The 12500-nt window shown below is 35.6% G+C and overlaps 3 non-coding genes across 3 annotated transcripts; all 3 read left to right on the plus strand.

Moving 5' to 3' along the window:
• Window positions 1–3095: 3095 nt before the first annotated feature.
• TRNAS-CGA lies at window positions 3096–3177 on the plus strand. The gene has a single exon. It is a non-coding gene; the product is annotated as a tRNA-Ser (tRNA).
• A 2914-nt stretch (window positions 3178–6091) lies between these two features.
• On the plus strand, window positions 6092–6173 carry TRNAS-UGA. The gene has a single exon. It is a non-coding gene; the product is annotated as a tRNA-Ser (tRNA).
• An 879-nt stretch (window positions 6174–7052) lies between these two features.
• On the plus strand, window positions 7053–7134 carry TRNAS-UGA. Its single transcript has one exon. It is a non-coding gene; the product is annotated as a tRNA-Ser (tRNA).
• Window positions 7135–12500: the final 5366 nt, after the last annotated feature.

Here is a 12500-nt window from a genome sequence, read left to right on the forward strand (position 1 = left end):
TATTAGATTCTACTTTATTATAGTAGAAGAGTAGATGAGAGATAATTAGCTAGATTAGTATTGTTGCATAAAATTTAAGTATTTATTATAATACAATGTAATAGAGTCAGTAGTATGTAAAAAAAGTATTTATTATAAAAACACCTCCATTTTATCAAAAAATAAAAACTAAGCATTAAGAATTACATAAATTATTCTCACATTGTTAAAGTTTAAGCATTATACATAAGGTTCACAAATCTTAGGAATAATAAACAAGGTTGGGTGTAATTTTTCCCTGGGATACAAAAATAGGATGCTTTTGAAAAGTATGCATAGATAGGAAAGAGAAATCATGGAATTCGTGTTTGATGAAGAAAAAATGGACTTCCAGAGTGCATGTTAGTTTTTTTAGGAAAAAATGTTTTAAAGGTAATAAACGATGGTATTATACGTGTATGTGTATAGTACTATAACATATTGGAAATAAGGTAGTAGTATATCAATATATGTATATTTGCTATTAACCCCATTCATTCCTTAATCATTTATAAAGCATAATAGTTAGTTAATTAGTATGTACTAATTATTACATAATAATTTAGAAAGTTAGATGTAATTAACAATTATTTGTAATTAGTGTTTACTAATAATGAAAATAAATGTTTAAGATAAAATAATTTATGACTACATTAATAATGTTAACAATTTATAGTCAAATTATTTATAAAATAATATTGATTAATACGTAAAAATTTAAGAAATAAATATAGTAATAATAATATGCTTGCAAATATAAGAGAGTGATGAATTGTTGTGTTCATAATTATGATTCATTCAACAAGTTAAGTTCACCATACATGTTGTCATGAATGTTATATTCAACCGACCATGGATAAATATTCTCAACATTATAGTTACTAATCAACATCATTAGTACGACATGGTTCAAACTCTAATTGTTTTCTAGGTTAATATTTAATATTTTAGTATTAACTATTAAAGTATTAAATAGTTTATAATTATCGAGTCTTAAAAATTTTTTAAAAAAATTAAACCAAATTGTTAAAAAAAAATATATAAAAAAAATATATATGTGGGTGCCTACACACCGATTAGGATGTCAACGGGCGAGGCGGGCGGGAAGCATACTCCCGATCCCCTCCGCTGACTTTCTCCCACACTCCCCGTCCCCGTCCCCATCCCACTGAGAAATCGAAAATCCTCCCATCCCATCCCCACGAGGATTATCCGAGGACGGGGAATCTCCAACCCTATTTATAACTTATAAAAGAATATTAACAATTTTAAAAATATTTAAATAAATAACTCATATATATTCATCTTCAACTTTTTACTATTCAATACGGAGTATTTTACAACTAAACATGTTATCCAAAGATGTCAATTCATAAGTATGACATACCATGAAAATAATGCTTCTAAATTATATACTCTGTACAAAGTAATACATATATGTGTATGTTGTGAGGTTATAATGCATAAATAAAAATAAATAAATAAATATATATATATATATATATATATATATATACATATATATATATATATATATATGAAAAATTTCAAATGCCGCGAGGGCGTTAGGTGCGGAGGTGCGGTGGAATTTCAGAATACACCAACAGTGTTAACAACATGCATCAACAGTGTCAGGGAAACACACCACAATGAAATCTCCAACCCTATTTATAACTTATAAAGAATATTAACAATTTTTAAAAATATTTAAATAAATAACTCATATATATTCATCTTCAACTTTTTACTATTTAATACGGAGTATTTTACAACTAAACATGTTATCCAAAGATGTCAATTCATAAGTATGACATACCATGAAAATAATGCTTCTAAAATTATATACTCTGTACAAAGTAATACATATATGTGTATGTTGTGGGGTTATAATGCATAAATAAAAATAAATAAATAAATAAATAAATAAATAAATATATATATATATATACATATATATATATATATATATATATATATATATATATATATATATATATATATGAAAAATTTCAAATGCCGCGAGGGCGTTAGGTGCGGAGGTGCGGTGGAATTTCAGAATACACCAACAGTGTTAACAACATGCATCAACAGTGTCAGGGAAACACACCACAATGAAATGCAAAAAAACACCAAAAGATACACAACTGATCCAAAAAATACATCATATAACTCATCACCACCCCCAATGGTGTTTTTAATCACACCTAATGGTGTGTTTTTGGTGATGCTTACCTAATTTGTGTGTGTTTTTGTGACGTATTTTCCTAACGTTGATGGTGTATATTTGGTTGAATTATTGGTGAATATATATATATATATATATATATATATATATATATATATATATATATATATATATATATATATATATAAATATATATATATATATTTAGTTCCCGTGCGGTTGGGTGTCTCCCGTCCAGTTGTGCAGTTAAATTTAAGCCATTGATCTTGCTTAAATCAACGTACGGGATTACCAAAATTTGATAATTTTTGCATCTAGGTCAAGTTTAAGGTGCGTGGTTTTTGTGCTTGAGGTGCATAGTTTTTCCGCTTAAGGTGCGTGGTTTGCGTGCTTAAGGTGAGTAGTTGTTGAAACTTATGGTGGATGGTTTTTGTGCTTAAGGTACGTGGTTTTTGTGCTTATGATGCATGATTAACAAGCTTAAGATTACAGGTTATTTATAGTATTTTTAGTCAATTATCAACAAGCTTGTCTAGCTCAATTAGTTAGAGTGTAAAGCTTTTAACCTTGTTGTTGTGGGTTCAAGCCCCACGATGGGTGTTTTTTTGCTGTTGCCAGTTGTTTTCCCTTGCAAGTTGTCTTTTATGTATCTATTAGAATAATCTTTGCATAAGTGTCAACTTGTCAATATGTCCGAGTGAATAATCTTTGCATAACTGTCAACTTGTCAATATGTCCGAGTGGTTATGGAGATAGACTTGAAATCTGTTGGGCTTTGCCTGCGTAGGTTTGAATCCTGTGCTGACGTATTTTTTTGCTGTTGCCGGTTGTTTTCCCTTGCAAGTTGTCTTTGATGTATCTATTAGAATGATCTTTGTATGAGAGTCAACTTGTCAATATGTTCGAGTGGTTAAGGTGATAGACTCGAAATCTATTGGGTTTTGCCTGCGCAGGTTCGAATCCTGCTGTTGACGCATTTTATTGTAGACAACAACGGCAAGCGGCGTTGAGCTTCGTAGACCATCTACGAGGCGAGAGACAGCGGCAAGCGGCGTCGAGCTTCGTAGACCATCTACGAGGCGAGAAAACGGCAAGCGGCGTCGAGCTTCGTAGACCATCTACGAGGCGAGACAGTGGCGTCGAGCTTTCGTAGACCATCTACGAGGCGAGACAGTGGCGTCGAGCTTTCGTAGACCATCTACGAGGCGAGACAGTGACGTCGAGCTTCGTAGACCATCTACGAGGCGAGACAGTCTTCGTAGACCATCTATGAGGCGAGATAGTGGCGTCGAGCTTCGTAGACCATTTACGAGGCGAGACAGTGGCAGCGAGCTTCGTAGACCATCTACGAGGAGAGACAAGGGCAGTGAGCTTTAGAGAGACCATCGTTAGCTATTATATCAGTGAGGCGACTAGCGGCATCCAGCTTCGACTCGGCTTTCTGCTTAGTGTTTTACTTATCTTTTTTTGTGAGTCCAAAACTAAACTTCGATTCTTTATGTTGATGCATCTCCCGGAGGTATAACGGTTAATTTTTCTGCATATTATGCCAGAATATGAACATTTTAAGGGTTTATTTTGTGAATCGTGATTTGGTAAACATGGTGGTTAAGTGGTTCTTTATATTAATATCCATTTATTTTAAGCTTGTTATCGACATGGATTCAAAAATTTCCTCTAGTTTGTATAATTTTATTACTCTGTTCTTTTGCTTTTCATTGTTGTATAATTATAATACAATGGATGAGTGACTTTGAAAATCATAATTCTTCAATTTGTATTGTCCCCCCCCCCCCCCCCCCCACCCACCACCACCACCACCACCACCACCACCACCACAACCACCACCACCAAGCTGGACTTTTCATTATAATCATTAGGCTTTCTTTCACCTGTTAAATTAATATTATATTGTTATTTTTTGCCCCCGTCACCAAGCTTCGGCAAATTATGTTGTGGAACTGTGTCCACCTTGCAAGGTGGACACGGTTCCAAAACTGTCATAATTGTGAATATAGAATTCAAAAATTATGAACATAGTGTTCTATAAGAATAAATTTCAATTTTGGTTCACTGACTATTGAACTTGTGTTAATTGCAACACATGACTTTCAAAACTGTTAATTTAGTACCTTGACTATGCAATTTTTATCATTTACTGTCACTCCGGCCAAATTACCAGCCAAATGTGACCAGAAAATTTTAAGTCAATATTTAAACTGAATTGAAAGGGGTAAATTCGTCATATCATATCTATCTCACACCATCCAATCAATTAATAATCTTAATTATATTTAATGTTGTGATTAACGTTGTTCTCCATATGCAATACTACTAACAGGTGGATTTTTGCCTTGGCAATCTTGGAAAAGATTCTTCACTGGTTGAAAATTCAAAATTCAAAATAGGTGCAGTGTAATGTCTTCATTGCTTCCATTTTAGAGATGCGTATAAACTTAGCCCGTTCTCCCGCGGTCAATTCGGCGTCCTATTCATCATCAAATCCTTCATCGTCGAATTCTGAATTAAAGGGTCTCAGATTCGGCTACCAATTCATCGTCAAATCATTCACCGTCCGTCGCGCGCGGCTACTGGAGCTCCTCCGCCTCCTCGCGCTTCTGCTATCCCCTCCGACGCTGCCAAGCCGCCTATCCCTTTAACCACCACTTTCGTGCCAACAAATTTCACGATCCTGGCCCACTAGGCCTGGCACACGCTCACTCTCGGCTAGGGGGACGAAGAAGACGAAGGTGGTTATATTCGTGTTCGAGTCGGAATCCTTGGAAGGCCGCCGTGGACTGCCAGTGGCCACCGGAGATTCCGGTCGGGGAGGTGCATAAGAAGCTGATTAAAGGGCTAAGCAGCTACGAAAATGGCGCGGTGAGGAGAGCCGGAAACTTGGGATTCTCTCGCGCCGACGATCTCAGAACGGATTTAGAGTCGACGGTGGAACTCAATATTTTTCCTGTTTTCTTAACATGAAAAGACGAATTTACCCTTCCAATTCAGTTTGAATGTTGACTTAAAATTTATCGGTCACATTTGGTCGATAATTTGGCCGGAGTGACCAAAATTGATAAAATTGCATAGTCAAGGTACTAAATTAACAGTTTTGAAAGTCAGGTGTTGCAATTAACACAAGTTCAATAGTCAGTGGACCAAAATTGAAATTTACTCAGTTCTATAATTATGAACATAGAGTTTTGTAATTGTGAATACAGAGTTCAATAATTGTGAATATGAAGTTAAAAAATTATGAACATAGAGTTTTATAATTATGAACATAGAGTTCAGTAATTATGAACATAGAGTTCTATAATTGTGAATATAGAGTTCTATAATTGTGAATATGTAGTTCAAAATTTATGAACATAGAGTTTTATAATTATGAACATAGAGTTCATTAATTATAAACATAGAACCGTGTCCACCTTGCAAGGTGGACACGATTCCACGACATAACAATTGGCAAGCTTCTAGAGTAAGATTTCAACAAAATTAAAGTATCTGCCCCATTCGAAAGCGTCTAGAATAAGCTTTCAACAAGATTTCGGCCGCACTACCATCCAAAAGCTTCCAGAGTAAGCTTCCAAAACATTTCAACTGCTAGTGCGACTGTGCGAGAACTCCGGTCTCCGGTGGCTTACCAGGTTCGTCTCTCTTACTCTCTCTCTCTCTCTCTCTCTCTCTCTCTCTCTCTCTCTCTCATTTCTCTTTTCATAATCGTTTTTGAAATTGTGATCAATGATTTTACGGATGAGCTTTAATGTATGCAACTGCAAATTAATTTTCCTATTTCTCTTTTCATAATCGTGTTTGCCGGTTGTTTTCCCTTGCAAGTTGTCTTTGATGTATCTATTATAATGATCTTTGCATGAGAGTTAACTTGTCAATATGTTCGAGTGGTTAAGGAGGTAGACTTGAAATCTATTGGGCTTTGCTTGCGCAGGTTCAAATCCTGCTGTTGACGCTTTTTACTGTAAGCGGTCTTGAAATTTGCAAGTTTGAATTGAAATTTGCGAGAAATCTATTGGGCTTTGACTACACGATTTCGTAAGCGATCTCAAAATCTATCAGGCTTATTGCTTGACTCAAAATTTATTGGGCTTATTGCCTGACTCAAAATCTATTGGGCAACATATTGGGCTTTGACTAGGCGAGGTCGGCGAGACCACTATCATCCATCTGCAAGGCGAGAAGCGGCGTCGAGCCTCGTAGACAGACAGCGGCTTCAAGCTTCAATGACCATCTACGAGGCGAGACAACGACACTATCATCCATCTGCAAGGCGAGAAGCGGCGCTGAGCCTCATAGACAGACAGCGACTTCAAGCTTCAACGACCATCTACGAGGCGAGACAACAGCAACGAGCTTTAGCGAGACCATCGTTAGCTATATATCGGTGAGGCGACTAGCGGCATCCAGCTTCGGCTTGGCTTTCTGCTCAGTGTTTTGCTTATTTTTTGAAGTATAACTTCTTTTGTGATTCCAAAACTAAACTTGGATTCTATATGTGGATGCATCTCCAGGAGGTATAACAGTTAATTTTCTGCATATTATGCCAGAATATGAAAATTTTAAGGTTTTATTTTGTGAATCGTGATTTGGTAAAAAAGGTGGTTGAGTGGTTCTTATACTAATATCCATTTATTTTAACCTTGTTATCGACTTAGATTCAAAAATTTCCTCTAGTTTGTATAATTTTGTTACTCTGTTCTTTTGCTTTTCATTGTTGTATAATTAATACAATGGATGGGTGACTTTGAAAATCATAATTCTTCTATTTGTATTCTCTTGCAAGTTATCTTTGGTGTATCTATTAGAATGATCTTTGCATAAGTGTTAACTTGTCGATATGTCCGAGTAGTTAAGGAGATAGACTTGAAATCTATTGGGCTTTGCTTTCGCAGGTTCGAATCCTGCTGTTGACGCATGATGTATCTTTTTGAATGATCTTGACAAAAGAGTCAACTTGTCAATATGTCTAAGTGGTTAAGGAGATAGACTCGAAATCTATTGGGCTTATTGCCGCACTCCAAATCTGTTGGCCTTGACTACGCGAGGTCGGCAAGACCACTATCATCCATATGCGAGGCGAGAAGTGACGTCGAGCCTCGTAGACAGACAGCGGCTTCAAGCTTCAACGACCATCTACGAGGTGAGACAACGGCACTATCATCCATCTGCAAGGCAAGATGCGGCTTCAAGCTTCAACGACCATCTACGAGGCGAGACAACGGCAATGAGCTTTAGCGAGACCACCGTTAGCTATATATCGGTGAGGCGACTAGCGGCATCCAGCTTCGGCTTGTCTTTCTGATCAGTGTTTTACTTATTTTTTGAAGTATAACTTCTTTTGTGAGTCTAAAACTAAACTTGGATTCTTTATGTGGATGCATCTCCCGGAGGTATAACGGTTAATTTTTCTTCATATTATCCCAGAATATGAAAATTTTAAGGTTTTATTTTGTGAATCGTGATTTGGCAAACAAGGTGGTTGAGTGGTTCTTATATTAATATCCATTTATTTTAAGCTTGTTATCGACTTGGATTCAAAAATTTCCTCTAGTTTGTATAATTTTGTTACTCCGTCCCCCCCCCCCCCCCCCCAGCTGGACTGTTCATTATAAATCATTAGGCTTTCTTTCACCTGTTAAATTAATATTATATTGTAATTTTTGGGCCCCGTCACCAAGCTTCAGCAAATTATGCTGTGGAACTATGTCCACCTTGCAAGGTGGACTCAGTTCCAAAACTGTCATAATTGTGAATATAAAGTTCAAAAATTATGAACATAGTGTTCTATAAGAGTAAATTTCAATTTTGGTCCACTGACTATTGAACTTGTGTTAATTGCAACACATGACTTTCAAAACTGTTAATTTAGTACATTGACTATGCAATTTTTATCAATTACTGTCACTCCGGCCAAATTACCGACCAAATGTGACCAGAAAATTATAAGTCAATATTTAAATTGAATTGAAAGAGGTAAATTCGCCTTATCATATCTATCTCACACCATCCAATCAATTAATTATCTTAATTATATTTAATGTTGTGATTAACGTTGTTCTCTATGTGCAATACTACTAACAGGTGGATTTTTGCCGTGGCAATCTTGGAAAAGATTCTTCACTGGTTGAAAATTCAAAATTCAAAATGGGTGCAGTGCAATGTCTTCATTGCTTCCTTTTTACATATGCGTATAAACTTAGCCCGTTCTCTTGCAGCCAATTCGGCGTTCAATTCATCGTCAAATCCTTCACCGTTGAATTCTGAATTAAAGGGTCTTAGATTCAGTGACCAATTCATCGTCAAATCCTTCACCGCCCATCGCGCATGGCTGCTGGAGCTCCTTCACCTCCTCGCGCTTCTGCTGTCCCCTCCAACGCTGCCAAGCCGTCTATCCCTTTCACCACTGCTTTCGTGCTGACAAATTTCACGATCCTGGCCCACCAGGCCTGGCACACGCTCACTCTCGGCTAGGGGGACGAAGAAGACGAAGGTAGTTATATTCGTGTTCGAGTCAGAATCCTTGAAGGCCGCCGTGGACTGCCAGTGGCCACCGGAGATTTCGGTCGAGGAGGTCATCAAGAAGCTAATTAAAGGGCTGCGCAGCTGCGAAATGGCGCAGTGAGGAGAGCCGAAAACATGGGATTCTCTCGCGCCGACGATCTCACAACGGATTTACAGTCAACGGTGGAATTCAATATTTTTCCTATTTTCTTAACCGGAAAAAACGAATTTACCCTTCCAATTCAGTTTGAATGTTGACTTAAAATTTTCCGGTCACAATTGGTCGATAATTTGGTCGGAGTGACCAAAATTGATAAAAATTACATAGTTAAGGTACTAAATTAACAGTTTTGAAAGTCAGGTGTTGCAATTAACACAAGTTCAATAGTCAGTGGACCAAAATTGAAATTTACCCAGTTCTATAATTATGAACATAGAGTTCTATAATTGTGAATACAGAGTTCAATAATTGTGAATATGAAGTACAAAAATTATAAACATAGAGTTTTATAATTATGAACATAGAGTTCTGTAATTATGAACATAGAGTTCTATAATTGTCTATATAGAGTTCAATAATTGTGAATATGTAGTTCAAAAGTTATGAACGTAGAGTTTTATAATTATGAACATAGAGTTCAGTAATTATAAACATAGAACGACATAAAAATTGCCAAGCTTCTAGAGTAAGATTTCAACAAAATTAAAGTATATGCGCCATCCAAAAGCATCTAGAATAAGCTTTCAACAAGATTTTGGTCGCACTACCATCCAAAAGCTTCCAAAGTAAGCTTCCAAAACATTTCATCAACTACTCGTGCGACTGTGCGAGAAATCCGGTCTCCGGTCTCCGGTGGCTTACCATGTTCGTCTCTCTGACTCTCTCTCTCTCTCTTTTCTCTTTTCTTAATCGTTTTTACGGCTGAGCTTTAATGTTTGCAACTGCAAATTAATTTTCCTATTTCTCGAAATGCCAGTGTCATCCATACTTCATCACCAGCTAATCGAACTCAATGTTGTGCTACAAGTTTTGTGAAATTCTAGTATTACCCGTTGTTAATTAAGTACGTTGTTGAGTTCTAGCTTTAGCTAGAATATTTCATTTGTTTTAACAGCAATCTACTCTCATAATTACAAGTATAATTGATTAGAATTTGCAATGCTAAACAAAATGATATTACTAGTTTACCCACATGGGCATCTCAACTGGTTATAGAGGTGAAAAGTTGGAAGAATGACCAGGGATCGAGTCTCACCAGCGACAGTGTGGGAGCTACCTCTCAAAGTGAGGGGGGGCTCCTAGTGCGCAGTAAGTAAAGGTCTAGCCTATGAGCCTATGTGGTTCATGCTCAGTGATCTCTGTCAGGTCGGGGTGTGGGGGGCCCTTAGGGTTGGGGTTCAACCTTTTGGAAGAATGAAATTACTAGTTTACACAAATGAAATTACTAATTTAACAGCAATTTCATTTGTTTAAACATTCTACATGTTTTATTACTAATTTAAGATATAATTGATTGTAATTTGCAGTGTTAAACACTGGTGCAGTAAAAGCAGCTCACAGGTTTATATGCATGGCTCACCGCATTATTTAATCCTGGCTCCGCCTCTGTCTCCCTATTCTTCCCGTTCTCTGTGAAATTATATCTTGTTGACTCTCTCAATCCCTTCTTCCACCGTCCAGTAAATACAATGGATTAGTGTTGCATCCTTCAAAACGTAAGTATCTTCATGAAGAACTCAAGATTTTTTTTTTTTTTTTGGGTTAAGGATTTTCGTGGTTAATGAATTATTTGTGTTTTACAACAAGTTGAAGAGATATGTGGTTAATGAATTATTTGTCGTTGGATTTTTTTAATTTACAATTAATTTTTAAGATTATATATATATATATATATATATATATATATATATATATATATATATATATATATATATATATAGGAAAAATGATTTAAAGGTAATAAACGATGGTATTATACGGGTGTGTGTGTATAGTATTTTAACAATAATGGAAAAAAAGGTAGTAGTATATGTATACTTGCTATTAACCTCATTCATTCCTTTATTATTTATAAAGCATAATAGTTAGTTAATTAGTATGTAGTAATTATTACGACATTGTTCAAACTCAAATTGTTTTTTAGGTTAATATTTAATATTTAGTTATTAACTATTAAAGTATTAAATAGTTTATAATTATACAGTCTTAAAAAATTTTAAAAAAAAAATTAAACCAAATTGTTAAAAAAAAAATACGTGGGTGCTTTGGTACCGATTAGGGATGTCAACGGGCGAGACAGGGCGGGAGGCATACTCCCGATCCCCTCCGCTAACTTTCTCCCACACTCCCCATCCCCGTCCCCATCCCATTGGGAAATCGAAAATCCTCCCCATCCCCATCCGCACGAGGATTATCCGAGGACAGGGAATCCCCAACCCTATTTATAACTTATAAAAGAATATTAACAATTTTTAAAATATTTAAATAAATAACTCATATATATCCATCTTCATATAATAATTTGAATAGAAAACACATTATAAATTACACATCTCACTATTAATATAAAAGAATGATATATATGTGTGTTTACTAAATATTAAAAAAGCTATTAAAAACGTGACTGTGTTGAAGACTAGGGGAAGGAGTCAAAAAAACTGTAAAACTATATTAATGCAAAAAGATTCAAACATTTAACCTTTACTATTACCAAATATGTGCTCTACCAACTAATCTAACACATTTCTTATTAACATTTAATATTTTTTTATACTAATACTAAAACTTGTACTATATATACATATATACGTACACATATTATATATAGGGTGGGGGTGGGGGTGGGGTGAGGGGGGCAGCTGCCACCCCTGCCCAACCCCCCTCCCCCCCCCCCCCCCTTGGCTCCGTCTCTGTCCAGAGATGTCAATTCATAAGTATGACATACCATGAAAATAATTATTCTAAAATTATATACTCTGTACAAAGTAATACATATATATGTATGTTGTGTGGCTATAATGCATAAATAAAAATAAATAAATAAATAAATAAATAAATATATATATATATATATATATATATATATATATATATATATATATATATATATATATATATATATAATTTAGTTCTCATGCGGTTGGGTGTTTCCTGTGCGGTTGTGCGGATAAATTTAAGCCATTGATCTTGCTTAAATAACCATACAGGATTACCAGAATTTAAAAAAAAAAAAAAAAAAAAAAAAAAAAAAAAAAAACAATGGCAATTTGGTTATTTTTGCATCTAGGTCAAATTTAAGGTTCATGGTTTTGGTGCTTAAAGTTTGTGGTTTTTTCGCTTAAAGTGCGTGGTTTTTGTACTTAAAGTGTGTGGTTTGGGTGCTTAAGGTGAGTAGTTGTTGAAACTTATGATGCGTGGTTTTTGTGCTTAAGGTACGTGATTTTTGTGCTTAAGGTGCAATGTTTGCGTGCTTATGGTGGGTAGTTGTTGAAACTTAAGGTGTGTTAACCTAAAGCTTAAGGTACGTGGTTTTCCTTCTTAAGGTGCGTTGTTTTCCTTCTTACGGTGCGTGATTTGTATTCTTAAGAAGTGTGAGTTGTTGAAACTTAAGGTGCGGCAGTTCAAAACCTTAAGTGCGTGGTTTGTGTTCTTAAGGTGCGTGGTTTGTGTACTTAACGTGCGTGGGTTGTGTACTTAAGGTGCGTCGGCTTAACGCTTTAGGTGCGCGTGATTTGTGTTATTCAGGTGCTTTGTTTGTCTGCTTGGTTTGTGTACTTA

The sequence above is a fragment of the Ipomoea nil genome, unplaced genomic scaffold, assembly GCF_001879475.1.
Source record: "Ipomoea nil cultivar Tokyo-kokei standard unplaced genomic scaffold, Asagao_1.1 scaffold0239, whole genome shotgun sequence".
In the NCBI taxonomy this organism is placed as follows: Eukaryota; Viridiplantae; Streptophyta; class Magnoliopsida; order Solanales; family Convolvulaceae; genus Ipomoea; species Ipomoea nil.